At 35.4% G+C, this 15,628-nt stretch overlaps 1 long non-coding RNA gene across 3 annotated transcripts; it reads right to left on the bottom strand.

Moving 5' to 3' along the window:
- Positions 1-1,761: 1,761 nt before the first annotated feature.
- LOC140761936 (uncharacterized) lies at positions 1,762-15,284 on the bottom strand. Of its 3 annotated transcripts, XR_012104653.1 has the most exons (5): positions 15,115-15,284; positions 7,187-7,334; positions 3,844-4,135; positions 3,323-3,452; positions 1,762-2,428 (listed from the first exon to the last, which is right to left on the bottom strand). It is a non-coding gene; the product is annotated as an uncharacterized lncRNA (long non-coding RNA). The 3 variants fall into 3 exon arrangements; XR_012104652.1 differs by lacking the exon at positions 3,844-4,135 and having other exon boundaries at positions 15,115-15,280; XR_012104651.1 differs by lacking the exons at positions 3,844-4,135; positions 7,187-7,334 and having other exon boundaries at positions 15,115-15,275.
- Positions 15,285-15,628: the final 344 nt, after the last annotated feature.

The following is a 15,628-nucleotide window of genomic DNA, read 5'->3' on the forward strand; positions in this document are numbered from 1 at the left end:
ACCAAAAGCTCGATCAAAAGGATGCACTCATGCTTGTCAAAAGCAAGCCCGGGGAGAAGATTGGGTTGTTGTTAAGCCCCACTATTCTTTCTTTCTTTCTTTCTTTCTTTCTTTTTTTCATTCTGCTTCTCGTTTAAGACTCTTCTTCTATTAATTTCTTCCATTATTCATCCAACGTGGTCCTCCTCCGTCACATTCTATCTATTATGAATACTACTACTACTACTACTACTACTACTACTATGACAAATGCAGTTGGCAGTTGGAATAATTAGTGGAGAGGCGGCTCCACCACAAGTCCACAGGGTTGCATGGATGATTTGAGTAGCTTCCAACTCAGGGGGTTTTTATTTCCATTTATTTCACCATCAAAGTCACCTTTCCATATTCTTAACTTCTTATTAAAAGCAATAAATGGGTCAACTCTAGCAATCACTGCCCTCCCGTGTCGCTTTCATGGGCCTTTTCCTTTTGTATGTTCTTTGAAGAATGATTTCATGAACAGATGGGTGGGTGTGTGTCTTGTTTGTTGTCTTCTCTTATTAGGATGTCACCCTCTCAGTTTGCTTTTCTTCTTTCCCCTCTAGTCAATGCATCTAACTCCCAATGCGTTCACTCAACTTTGCTGCGTATGATGAGGGATAAGATCAGAAGGATAATTTTGGGATGCGTGATGGTTGTGTGATTGGGTTGATTTGGCGTGGCTAGGTGGGTTACAACTGGTGGATAATTGACATGCTAGTAACTGTACCAATACATCCAAGGACCGGACCCAGGATTTTTCTGTCAGTGGGGTCATACCTATTTAGGATAAAATATTTTAACTAGTTATAATAATTAAATAATATTTAGAGCATACGGAGAGATGAATATCTCTGTTTGTTTTAGATATTAGAGATGATCATATATTTTATCAAATCTATGAGCAAGAAATATATGATTTAAAATGGACCCCATCTATAGGGTATCACCCAATCATGCTAAAGTTTCTTAGTTGCATGTATACCATATAAAACAAATAGCTTTTGCATCGATTCCTTTAGGTTACTTTTCTATGACTACAAGTTTAAATCTTGGTAATTTAATAAATAAAAGGATTTAAACACCCTTAATTGGAATGAAGGTATGCTTACAAGGATAAAAGGATTTCTCTCCTTTTACATTCAAGTTCGTAATATTTTCATGTCTTTTTTACATTCAAGTTCTAAATGGCTAGTTAGGTTTAAAGGCTATCCATATTTTGAGAGGTATAAATACAAATAAGAGTTTTTAGAAGCATGCGCAAGCAAAAGAAAAAGCCCCCAGATCATAAGTAATTTACGGCCAATCACATCTTGTAGTTAATTTTCACTATTAGCCCATGCAGGTTAGGTCTGGACAAGCCAAGTCCGGGTTGTCGTCTCAGCTGCAGACTGCAGGAGATATAGTAAGCATAGTACAATTATATAGTGCAATGATGTAGGTAGATTTACATTGTTTAGGCTCTAAACATAGACAACACTAAAATCCTTAACTATATAAGATTACAAGGTTGAGGGGTAGAAAAAAGAGAGCAAGACATACAGGTACCTCCTACCTATTGGCAACCTCTCGGCACTTGTCCATTATCATAATCTCAGGGCAGTGAATCTACTGATTCTTACCATACCTACAAAAGCATTTGTTTAAGAAAACACATTGAACTTTTCTTGCAAGTGCACTAGCAAAATCTTTTTAAGTCCAGAAGCTACTACCAATTGCCAAAATCGAATCACCACGACATTTAAACGTAGCCCACCAATTGAGCTACATATGTCCCACAAGTTACTATTGCAACGGAATATACAAGACTAAAGGTTGGCTTGGTTGAGCAAGCCAAACATTCCCTTGCTTTCAGTAAGGAGATGAATTGACTAATTTTACTATATATTGTCAGATCTACGTGCTCTTTCATGATAGGATCCAACAGATAGTTTTATTAAGCTACAAGAACTGTCAGTACTTTTTTGCAGCCACGAGTTTCACGTCGAGCATCAGAATATCATCCTTCTAGAAATTTTTTGAACAATAATTTCTGATTGAGTCTTTGGTTCCTCAACATAACCAAGTAAGCAATTACCCGCCAGCAATCCGCATTAGAACACCATTTATTACACAAGGGCATCAAAGATATTGTTCTGCAACTTTTCTATCTATGTTAAAGAAATTTCAAATAAATAAACAAACTTCATCTTTCACTATCTAGCACCTTAATGAACATCCACCTTTCTTTGACAAACCGACTCCAACCATCTCTATAAAAAGCTCAATCTGTAACATGTTCGCCAATGATACGTCAGAAAGAAAAATATATACAGAAGATCTTAGTACTAACCTGTAAAAGAGAGGACCAAATCTTTCAAAAGTTGGCTAATGCGTTCCCACCGAACTACTTTGCGTCGTAAGGCATCTGATTAATTAAAAGAGAAAATTAAAGAGACGCCAGTATTTCTTCCATAAGAAGGTTCTTCTTTCTTTAAAGAATATATCTTGGATAAGCATCTAGGCTAGAAGACTTTCATAACAGCTAAAACACAAATAGACGAACCATTCAGGTAATCATCACATGCATGGGACCAGTTGTTATATAGATATTTGCACTAGGAGAACAACTGGATCATAGAAATGGTCATGGATTTGTTGACAGCTACATCATGGGTATCTTTTGTGTAGCAGAAGACCAAGAATGATCAATTCTGAGAACAAAGACCTGAGAATACAATATTACTGCTACACCCAGTCTATTTGCATATCCAAAACCTAAGAGATCAGTTATGATCATTTATTTCTGCATGAAGAGATTGAAGGATGAAATGATAACCAACAAAAAAAAAAGAGTCAATGGAAGATGTGGAGATGCTTTTAAAGTATTATATGACCTCCCGATGGAGCCAATAAGATATATCTGCAAATTAGTATTATATACACATCACATTAAATGAGTAAGAGGATATTAATTTAACAAGATGGCTGCTTAGGACAAGCGAAAATTAATGCTTATAAGTTAATAAGTTTAATAAAATTACTAAAGAACAGAAAAAATAATGACTTAATAAAAATAAATAAAAAGTATTAAAAAGTGACCTGAAGAAATTCATTAAGAAGCAATAAAACCAGCAATCACTCTGGTGAGAAAGAAGACTAAGATTTTCATTAGGATGGGAAAGTAAAAATTATAAAGTGCATTACTGCAAAAGAGCTGTGAATGTAATAATTGTCTTAATTAGAAATAAATGATGAGAATTAATTGATGATGATGCATTACATGATGCTAAAAATAAGGATCAGTACTCGGGGTACATACTTGGGCAAGTGGCAGGAGACAAATCAGCCTGTTACTTCTCAAAGGGAGCCCTAATGACCTATCGAAGCATGGACCCAACAAATTTAATTACTGCACTGGTGAACACCCATAATACGAGTTATTATGAAACCTGCAGAAAAATAAATTTAAAATTACTGCACTTAATTTCACACAGTGGTAGTGCACAACTTGACAGAACTTGCAAAGAAATCCTTCCTTCTACATGTTTCAAAAGTCCATCTATATTGCAATTATTATAAAAACCATATGTGATGCTCAGGTTGCCGATTGGTCTGGATTCCAGTTCCACTTTGCCCATATGAACATAATAAAATCAAGAAAATCTGATGTGATTACGAGGTTTAAAATGCCTTTAAATAACTACAGTTTATGCAATAGATAAAGCTCAAAGATATATTTCAGACTAATTGAACCACTAGGAAGAACAGTTGCAAAAGGTCACTTTTGGTGCATTAACACTCTAAACTTCATTGTTTATATTCAGTGGTGCATAAATGGACCTTATCTTAAGAGGATTGTCTCCTCCACTTTCCTGAAAACCTAATGGTGATTCAGAAGTAGTAGTCTGCCGATGGCAGAGGCAGCAGTGGCTATTTGGAAGGGCAATTAGCTGCCTGCTCTTTTCTTCTCTCGTGGAGCCTCTTTCCTTGCTTCTCTATCTCTCCAGTGTCTTTCACCTTCTGTATGAGTCTCATGCCAGCACCTTGCCGGCCAATGCAAATGATGCAGTATGTTGGACACTTGAATCATTGAGTCATATTGTACATTTCAGCATGACAACACTGGCATTGTCTGCAAGTATAATTAATGCTACACAAAGTTCTGCAGAACAAATTCTGATTTCTGAAAACTCGAATAATTTTAAACTCCATCAATAGCATAATTTCAAATTAACTCTCCTATTGATAATTTTGCGGTATGATTGTTCAGCTGCTGATCCTATGGTGGAACTTTAGTCCACATGTATACACGGATGATTATGGATGTGTCTGCATGCGTTTATAGTATGCAGAATGTCTTAAAGTGAGTTCAGATTTGCATTCAGATTCAAGGTCAATGTTTTGCAAAACAAAATATGTGGTCTGTAATGCAACCAAATTATCTAAAATAATCATGCAATTGTGTTGTGTTGTACGGCTAACAGACAATATGTAAATCATAATCTCATAGATAGAAATTCCAGGTCGGGTAGACCTTAACCAGTCTAGAATTTTAGTTCCAAACCATATCCAGAAATTTGGTAATAAGTGTAACTTGAGGGAAAAATCTAGGTTTCTATGAGGACTTCCATTGGAGGTTCAGTCAACCATCCCATCTTTGTGGACTTTATTGAATGTTCACCTCAAGGATGTAAGCTAGCACCAATGCACCGATTTTCCTTCCCCGCTTCTCTTGAATTTCAAGGTTCCAAAAATTGGGATTAGAATCGGCTGTACCGGCAGCTTGTATCATATTGGATTATTTTATAATATTTTAAATATTATTTAAAAATACAGAAAATTTCTAAAAATTTAGAAAAAATAATCAAATAAAATTACTCACATATGAAGCCTTAATTTACTCAAAATATTATTAACTAAGCAATAATTAACATTTTTTGTAATTTTTTTAATTTTCTCTCCATTCTCTTTCCCTCTTTCTCTCTCACTCTTCCCTCTCTTATTTTCGAGACAAATCTTTTTTTTATTATTTTTCTATTTCTTTTCTCTTTTTCTCCCTCTATCTCTTTTACTATCACAAGGCAATTTTTTTTCTGATTTTTTTTCATCTCTCTCTCTCTCCTCTCACTACCTCACTCTATATCTTACTGCAGTGACAAAGATGACAGATAGGAAAAGAGAGGGAGGAAGAGAGAGTAAAGAGGGGGTTCGTCGGATTCGAAGAGAGTAGAGAGAGAAAGAGCGATGGGGCAACAAAGAGAGAAGAAAGGAAAACAAAAAAGTAAAAATTAAAATACTAACTTGAAGTTGTCAGAGGTCGAGATCATCGGATTTTAGTTAAAGGATGTCGTCAGACGTCGTGGTTGCCGAGATCTACATGTGCCGCCGGTCGGGAGGGAGTGAAGTAGAGAATGAGAAAGAGAAGCGGAGAACCCATATCAATTATAACTAATAGGAAAATACCTATATCAGGCAAAAATGGGTTGGATCCTTTTCGGATCGGACCCGTATCAATAGAAAAATACTTGTATCGAGCAAGATCGGCCATATGATACAATCGATCCTAACTCGATACGGATAGGATATCTGCCAATCCAGTCAATACTAGGCCAAAATTAGTCGCTATGGATCAAGATCGGCTATGACGGATCCGGATTCATTTCAGTCGATTCAACTTAGGATAGGCCAAAACTTGGATCCATGTCGAATTTTTTCCCAACTAGAAGTTAAACCGGATGATTTGTAGTAGCAAAATTTGACCATCAACATTGTATATCAGTCTATTAAGAGCTCTTCACCTACTAAAGAATTTAATAGCTTGAAAGCAAGGAAGCACGGACAAGGACATAATAAGACATGATATGGACACAGCGACACGGCATAGGACACAACGAAATAAATAAATAAATATATAATATATAATTATTGAAACATCTGAAAAAAAATTATCACACTATCTGCCTATCACTTATCAGTTTATCACACTAATTAGAATTAATATAAACAATAAAAATTTAAATTTAAGTCCTACCGGTATCAAAAGAAAAATAAGGGAAAAATGAAAAGCTTTAAAGGAGAAAGAGAGAGAGGTAAGTGAGATCATTTTAAACGAGAACAGGTCTGCTTGCAAAGAGAGAGGGAGAGAGAGAGAACCTCGTCCATCGCAACCGGCCTCAAAGAAGTTGCTCAGCCACTCGTCCATCGCAGTCATTCGTCATGCTTGCCGTGGTCACTCCAAGGGGTGAGGGTTTGGGTAATTAATCTTGGGTTCGGATCCAAGTTAATAAAAAGGACCCAAACCCGACCCGTTAACACCAAGATTAGTCCTATCAATGTCCCACTTGTGTCCCACCATATCTCTCCCGTGTCCAATATTTCTTTTATATTTTTTTAATTAAGGATACTTCAAACTCGTGTCGAACATGTGTCCCACGCGTGTCTGTGTTCGACACGTTTCCATGTTCGTTAGGAGAGGTGTTCGTGCTTCATAGCCTTAAAGAGATCCAAAAATCACAACTCACATTTTTCAAGTTCTAGAAGAAATATCTTGATGGGGTTTCAACCTTTAAGATAAAAAAGTATGCTCTTTAATAATCAGGCAATCAAATAGACATATTTATGTATTATTCTATCTTTACTATGGTATAGATTATCAAAAACGAAAAGTTGTGGTATACATATCTTGTCTTGACTACTTAGGACCATAGATGGTCGTGCCCCCTATGCTGCAAGAGAGGGAGAGAAAAAGATGAGGCTCACCTTCACCCTTCACCGCTCCCCGTCAACCTTGCCATTGCCATTTGCCGCTGTCTCGTCGTCACCGAGTTTGAGCTACCAACTGCACGCAATGGGGTGTCCTATCCTAAGGAAGAAAGAGTGGCAGGCTAGATTGGATGAAATAAAAACTTAAGTTGCAGATTCGAGCTCAGGGGCCACAAGACGATGATGAGGTAAACGAAAAGCGGTGTCAGCTAGTTGACGATGAGTGGCTAAGAGGGGTGTCATGCGGCACCCCTCGTGCACGTGCCAGTTTGAGAACATAGTATAAATTAGGCCATCTTTGAAAATTAATCCACTACCACAAAAATGAAATTGTGCTTTCAAGTAGTCTTTGAAAGTCCAAGTACAAAGTCTATACTAACATTCTGCCAAGAAAAATTAGGAGCAGGTAAAGGTGTCTTACAATCTTGTATTCTGCTTTTGCTGCTTAGCAAGTTGACATGTGCAATATCGACCAACAAGTCTCATGACATCCCTCTTAAGGCTTGGACAAAAAAATTGATGCTCCGTAGCTTCAATAGTTTTCGCATGCCCAAAATGTCCTGCTAGACCTACGACATGCAATTCCCAAATTAAAAATTATCTTAATGAGGTGCTAGGAATACATAACTTTTGAGATTTAAATAGATAGCCATCCTGCAAGATGAAACCATATATTTCTCGAGTCATTTTGTCGCTTAACAGATAGTAAACTTTATGAAAATCCAGACATGATTCATATTCATTTTTGATTTAATCAAAACCTATTACTTTCGCATTCATTTTTGAAAGAAGAATCATGCGACGACTCAGTGCATAGGCATCTTTGTTTTCTACTCTAAATTTGTGTCACAAGGTGTACATATAATCCTAGAGAAATTCAACCCACATGCCGTGTCTAGCGTTAAGCTTCTTCTGGCAGTTGATATAATGAAGAGCCTCATGGTTAGAGAAGATACTAATTCTTGTGGGAGCAAATAATGCCTCCAGTCGCAAAGAGATTGAACCACAGAACAAAATTCCTTATTGTAAGTAGTATACCACTACTTGGTTTCATTCAGCTTCACATTAAAGTAAGCAATCTGATGACCTTAGCTCAGGATTACATCTATAAAAATTCCAAAAACATCACATGTGACCTCAAATACTTTAATAAAATAGGAGAGTCGCATGACGAGAGTTTCCACCATTTTCCTCTTGATTTCGAAGAAAGCTTTGGTGGCACTTGTTCACCATGCAAATTCATCCTTCTTGGGGCATTTAGTTATCAGAGCCATAATAGTATTAAACCCTCTAATGAACCGACGATAAAAGGTCTCGAGCCCATAAAAACTTCTTACATCTCTTATGGTACGGGGATCATGTCATCCATTAATAACTTTGACCTTATCAGGGTTAGCAAAGACTCATTCGGACGAAACAATAAAACCCAAGAAAATAACTTTGTTTGTCAGAAAGGTATATTTCTTAGGGTTTGCATATAATTGCTTTTCTCAAGACAACACAGACTTGACGAAGATAATCTATGTGTTGCCTATAAATAAGGATGTCATCAAAGTATATGACTAAAAATTGTCCCATAAAGCCAAAAACATGACCATCCATTTATATAACCCATCTTTTGTTTAAATGTAATCTTCCATTCATTGTCAGGGCATATATAAATTTGGTAATAGCTACTTTTTAAATCTATTTTTGAAAAGATTGTGGCCCCTACCATCATATCCAGTATGCCATCCAACTAAGGAATGGAAAAATAGTATTTTACTATTATTCGGTTAATGGCGCGGCTATTGACGCATATGAGTCAAGTTTCATCTTTTTTCGGCGTTAATAATGCAGAAACCGTGCAAGAACTTAGGCTTTCCTTCAAAAAGCCTTTTCTTAACAGCTCGTCAACTTGCTGTTTAAGTTCAACGTGTTCAGTTGGATTAAGTCGATAATGAGACAAGTTAGGAAGAGATGCATCCGAGACGAAATCAATAGCATGCTGAATGTCTCACATTTTTGTGGTAATTTATCCAGGAGATTCTTAGAGAAAATATCTGTGAATTCCTCAATGACGGCAGTGACCTTAAGAGGAATTATATTCATTAGGCTCAATTAGGATTTCTCAAGAGGCCAAAATCATAATAGGAGTTTCTTACTCATCTCACGATTAATGTTTCGAACACTAATCAAGCTAACTTTACTATCAGGCTGGATCGGATTAGACTTCTTTTCAACCTTACTCTCATGTTCAAACACGCAGATTTTTGAACGACCATAAATATGAAGAACGACCATAAATAAGAATATCATTATTAAATAGCCAAGGCCTTCCAAACACCGCACTAACTTTTTATTTTTGTAAGTCATGAATTCTGGTGGGGCCAAAAAACGCTCTTTTATTTCAAGCGTGGTTGAGTTGATCTACGGAACCTCGTAAGGATTAGGATGAAGAATTGCTCTTATGTACTATTTAGAAATAATGGTAGAGGACACGACATTTATATAGCTCGCACTATCCACAATTACTTTGCAATTTCTGCCTCCAATTTTTGTGAAAGATGGAGCTATGCCTCCAATTGTCGTTGATTTTAGGTTGAGAAAGCATATTTGACATGTAATCTTATAGAGTTTATGTGTCTCAAGCATCATAGAGTAGTTTCTTCCTCTTCGTATTCAAAATCTATTTCTTCTCCATCTACATGGTGAACATATTTATCAAAGTCTTATTCAAATTTTTTTTCAAAGGATTCCTCAATTAAGCTAATTTTATATGGGCTTGTACAGTTGCACATTCTACAGCAACATACCCATAGTTATGACACTAATAGCATTTGACCTAGGGATTAAACTTAGAAGTCTTTCTCGACGCTCTTACCCTTGTATTCTATCTTGGGTTGTGAAGGGCTAGGGGTAAATCAATTATATGTTGATAAGGATTTGTGGAGGGCTTATGAATCTAAAGTCTCGTTTCATAACTTCTTGAGATGTGGCTAGATCTAGACTCCTTTACGTCTCGAACTATATTGTAAGCTTTTATTTTTTTTAAGTACCAATGCTACAAACAAATAGTTCACTTCTTAAATCTTTGCGCAGGCCAACCCTAAATTTTGACAAGATTTGCATAGAGATTTCCGATTCAATTACGCTGCACCGAACTAATAGCTCATCAAAAGCCGCAATGTAATCCTTAGCTGACTTAGATAAGTTGGTTCCATATTTCTAGTAATTTAGGATAATAAAGTGGGAGATATTTACGTTTTAGCTCATTTTTCATATCAGCCCAAATTTCAATTGATAGTTCACCTCTAATTTCACGAAAAGTCTCAACATTGGTCTAATATTGATTTGCTTGCTTAGTCAATTTCTTGACAATAAACCTAACCTTTTAGATTTCGGATATACCATACCATTTGAAATAACAATCCATGTCCTTGATCCAATCCAAGAAGTACTGAGAATCTAACTGACCATCAAATATTAGAGCATTAACTTTAATACTTCAAAGATACTGTTCATCAGGATCTCACTCATTTCCTTAGAAGTGTTGATAAAGTAAAGGAGTGGAAAACTCACCGAGTTCAAAATCGAAGGGATTAGTATTTTAAGGAGCGGTCTGCTCACATGGTATTTTTATCCTATATAATCGTTCATTAGTCACTAATTGATACCCAAGCAGAGTATCTAGAGTATCTCTGACCTGTTGAATTAAAGTACCCAACTGACCTATAATGTCGTCAAGTTTCTTAATAAGCTTGGGATCCATACTGCTACTGCTGAACTGACTAGATTCACTAAAAAAATAGGTCTTATCTCTACGTGTTGGTATACACTAATATGCAATTAATGAGTTAAGTTTTGATTTTATTTTATTTATATGTATATATATATATTCTTTTCTTTTCTTTTTTATGTTTGCTAACTTAGACAAAAATAAATAGTTTTTTAGCCTAAGAGAATGCAAATATCTACAAAATTTGATCTAAATGCAAGTGTTTTGATCTAATTGATGTGATATATTATGTAGATAAAAAAAAATTTAAGCATTCCCTTAAGCTAAAAAACTATTTATTTTTGTCTAAGTTAGCAAGCATATAAAAAAACAAAAATAAATAAATAAAATCAAAAATAAAAAATTAACTCATTCATTACATATTAGTGTATACTAACATGTAGAGGTAAAGTTTGTCTCTTCAGTGAATCTAGTGAATCCAGTAGTTGTAGTATGGGTCTCGAAGTTATTAAGAAATTTGATAATATCATGAGTTAGCTAGGTATCTCAATTTAACAAGTCAGAGATACTCAGGATACTTTGGTTGGGTATCAACGGGTAACTGATAAACGATTACATATGATAGACCTCGTGAGCAAACCGCTCTTCAAAATACTTATTGTTTTGATCTTGAGATAAAAACTGTCAACTGCTGAATTTTCATATAATAATACTGTTAATAGGACAATAGGTCTAAGTCCAACTAAGGCAATATATGGTTACAAGCTTAGACAACTTCTTATTCCTATGATCCATTATCATAGGTTGTCTGAGTCTACATCTGTATTCGTATCATATATTCATGATTTGCATAAATAATGCCAATTATAAAATTCAAGCTGATCTAAGGAGATTCAAGGAATTTAATGTTTGAGACTATGTGATGTGGGCATCATTTTCGATTTGACCAAAATAAAGTTGCTTAAGTCCAATTTTGGTCTAATTGAGCTAATTTGGCTCAACTTATTTTTGCATTTAATTTGTTGAGTTGATTTTTAATTTAATTGATCAAATCAATTAGTCAATTAATAGATATGATAAGCCTATATGTGGGGGATGTCCATATTGAGTTATTACCTAAATTGAGTTAGTCAATTTAGGTTAAGACATAATCAATTAGGGTTCTATTAGAAAATGAATTCCTATTAGAAATTCAATTGATAGTTATAATAAGCTTATATGTGGGGAATATCCACATTGATTTATTACCTAATTGGATTAGTCAATTTAGGTAAGATGATCAATTAGAGTCCTATTAAGAAATAAGTTTCTATTAAAATCAGCTAGAATCAAAATTGTTAACCTATTTAAGGGTTATTTCATGAGAAACAAAAAACGATTGAATAAGATTTGTTTGAAATCTCTCATTTTCTCTCTTGCAGTCTTCTTTTTCTCTCTCCCTTTCTTCGACTCCATTTTAAGATTTTTCTCTAATCTCTTTTACTTCCTCTCTAAACCTCTCTCCTTCAATCTCTACTTTTCAGTAGTGAAAAGTAATGAAAGAGAATCTTTGAGTGCCCGGACATAAAGAGAAAGATGTGGTTTCAAAGTAAAAGCACTCATTCCATTTATTGGTAAACCTAAACTCTAAAATCTTTCCTTATACCATATTTTAGGCCTTTCTATTGTCAACATATCTATTTGAGAGTTGAGGAAGTTACTATCTTATCTGAGTGGTTTTCTTTTCTTCCATCTAGTAGTGATCATTTTAATCAATTAACTTATTGTCAGTTATTGCCTACTATATTTTATTTTAGTTACTTGTTCAGGTCGATTGTTCTCCAAATCATTGCATTCATACTAGATTTGCATTTTTGTGTGATGGTCTGGATAAGTCCAAAACGTTTCCCTTCTGTAATTGTCAAAAAGTTGTATTCATGAAGTGTTGGACCTTTTAAAATTTTTAAGAAAATAAATATTAATGCTTATGTTCTAGATCTACCAAATGATTTTAGCATCAGTTCTACTTTTAATATTGATGATCTAGTAGTTTATAAAGGTCCAAATTTTACCCCAGATAACCCACTAGCTAGTGAGCCCACCAATGAGCCTATTTATGAGAGAGACCCTCTTTACCTCTATTTCCAAATATTCCACCTAACACAACAAACAAAATTAATAAAATTTTAGATGATGAGATCATTTCAACTAGAGAAGGTGCAACCTAATTGTATTTTGTACGTTAGAAAGGACGACATACATCTGATGACACGTGGCTTGATCGCCATAATTTAGAGAGGCATCACCTTGATATTTTATAGTATGAGAGCAGCCGAGTAGCACATTCGATAGGGTCGAGTTCTTTCCCACCCGGGAAGAATGATACAAACATCACTGATAGGACTCGATGGCGTGTGTACTAGCAGGAGACGCCGACAATTGATGATTTTCCCTAAAAGGATTTGATTATGATCAATTTTGTATTTTCATTTATCTAGGGTGTGTTTTACTTATTTCCTATTTGGGATGTCTTTTGCATATTTCCATTGTAGGTCTATATATATATACGTTGTATTTTCTTTTCAGGTTAATGAAAATTTTGACTTTGATCATTTGAGAACTTTGGTGTGAAACTATTCTTAAGGTGGAAGTGTGAAACCCCATTCCTTTCTTCCCTTTGTTTTCTCCTCCATCTCTTTCTCTCCACCACGTTTTGCATCACTTTAAATCCCATTTACAATAAGTATTTAAGCCCTTATATAGGTAAAAGGAAACTTAACTACTAATATCTTTTATAGATATTTAGAAGGCTAGGGATAAGATCAAGAGATGTTATCTCTAATCGTATCCATCCAACTAATGGATAAGTTTATGATTTGTCCAACAACAGATAAACTCGAGTCTTACCTAATTACTGCAGTGTTCATCAAGTATAGCTTTGCTATTACATTACTTAGGCCCTTGGACATCTTTGGCGCTTCAATTTCGATCAAAATTCTGATAGGGCGTCATATTCTCTCTCACCTAATACGTGATTGCCCTAGTTGCACCCTCACAGTTCTCCAGCTACGCCCTCGTCGATTCTTGTCATTGGTGTCTTGCGCGTTTTGGCATTTGTTGGTCCACACAACACACCATAGCTTTGTCCAAGATCCTCACTACTCCAAGATGTGGCATTGGCATGAATTTGGCAGCAATAAGGAGCTTCAAATCAACGATGAGTTGGAATGTCATCAAGGTTGTCACTATTATGCCAGTTTGCCATCTCCATGCATTATCAGAATTCAACGTTTTTAGCCACGCTTAAGACTGAGCAAGACTTGGACTTTGCAGCCTTCATGCGGCTGTCCTTTTTTCTAACTTGAGGCCAAGTTGTTTGGCCTCCGTAAGCGACATGAAGTTGTGGGTTGTGCCAGTATCAATCATCGCTCGAGTGGCTTCATTGTTTACTTTCATGTCAATGTACATAAGTTCCTTTTGCTCAAGGGACTTGTCATCCCAAGTTTGTCCGTGAATGACATCGATGAGTTGAATGGCTCCAACCATCTTGTCCTCTCCACTGTCCTCTTCTTTTGTGAGTTGGATACCATGTAGTATTTCTTTTATTTGGACAATCGCATGCCAATGGCTATCCCTACAAACATAGCACGAAATCTTTGCATTTTGGGACTGAGAAATCGATGCAATAGCAAATCCAGACTCGAGGGGCACTATAGTAATTGCACTTTGGTTTCAAGCAAAATTTCGATAGAACGCCACACATGCTTCCTTACTTCCTTGTCATTATAGTAACTCCTCCCATTTTCTCTCTTCCTCTTCTTTTCTCTGATTGTAAGTAGTTTTTTTTTTCTATAATGATTGCAGAAATTTATCTGTACTGCAACATAAAACAATATAATATCCTTCAAGCTAAGAGTTTCAGAGCAGATCTTCTCATATAATGGATGCGATTCTCAAACTTGAGAGATTCTTGACATCCATATGAGACATTTTTCTCATTAACATGTCCTAAATAGTAAATAACCTTAAATTCTCCTCTTAATTCACAGTAAATCATCAATTACAAGAACGTCAGGTGCGATCTCGAGACATAGATATCGCGTTATCACTATTCTCCAAGATAAAACAACCAAGAAAAATGACACAAACTAGGCAGATAAAAACAAGAAGGGCAAGGAAACTATCATTTCTTCTCAAGAAGATGCTCATGCATTCAGATTCCGTGAGGCAGAGCTGACCTAATAAACCCTAAATAATTAATAACGTCATATTATCCTCTTAATTCGCAGTAAATCATCAACAGCAAGAAAGCCAGTGCAAGCTTGAGAGACATAGATATCACAGTATCACCAAGATAAAACAAACAAGAAAAATGACACAAATTAGGCAGATGAAATCAAGGAGAAGAGTAAGCAAATTGATATCTCTTCTCAAGAAGATGTGTAAATGGTCGGCGTCCGTGAGGCAGAGGCAATTAGATAAACCGTAAATAGTAAACAACCTCAAATTATCCTCTTAAATCACAATAAATTATCAAGAAAAGAACGTTAATGCGATCTTGAGATATTAGATATCATCACAATCAAGATAAAACAAACATGAAAGATGACACAAATTAGGCAGATGAAATCAAGAAGGGTAAGCAAACTGACATTTCTTCTCAAGACGATGAGTAAAGTTTCGGCATTCCGGGAGGCAGAGACTACCAAATAAGCCCTAGGATCCCGGTGGAGAGTGGAGAAGAAAGAATTATAAACCCAGAGAGGGTTATTAGGGTTTAGTACTGTGGTTGGCCCCACGACCAAGAAAGGGAAAAGAAGAAATGCAATAGTAACACCGTCCTAGATGGCGGAGGCGGTAGAAATAAATTGAGCGAAGGTTACAAATAATACCCTATATTTCAACTATATTATAAATGAAGCACTCGTAATTTATTATTTACAAATCGAATCACTAGATTGTTAAAAAAAAATACCAATTTAAATTTAACTTCACAAGAACATTAATAATATTTTTAAGCAAATAATGGAATAAAAGGAGAGGATTTTACTTATCCTATAGTAGAAAAGTAAGATGTTATCTGTAATTATATATGTATTTATAGTATTTTTATTAAAGTATATATATATATATATATATTTTAAAGTATGATCAACTTAAGCAAGT

Source organism: Typha angustifolia, chromosome 7 (genome assembly GCF_048772165.1).
Source record: "Typha angustifolia cultivar Huaian chromosome 7, ASM4877216v1, whole genome shotgun sequence".
In the NCBI taxonomy this organism is placed as follows: domain Eukaryota; kingdom Viridiplantae; phylum Streptophyta; class Magnoliopsida; order Poales; family Typhaceae; genus Typha; species Typha angustifolia.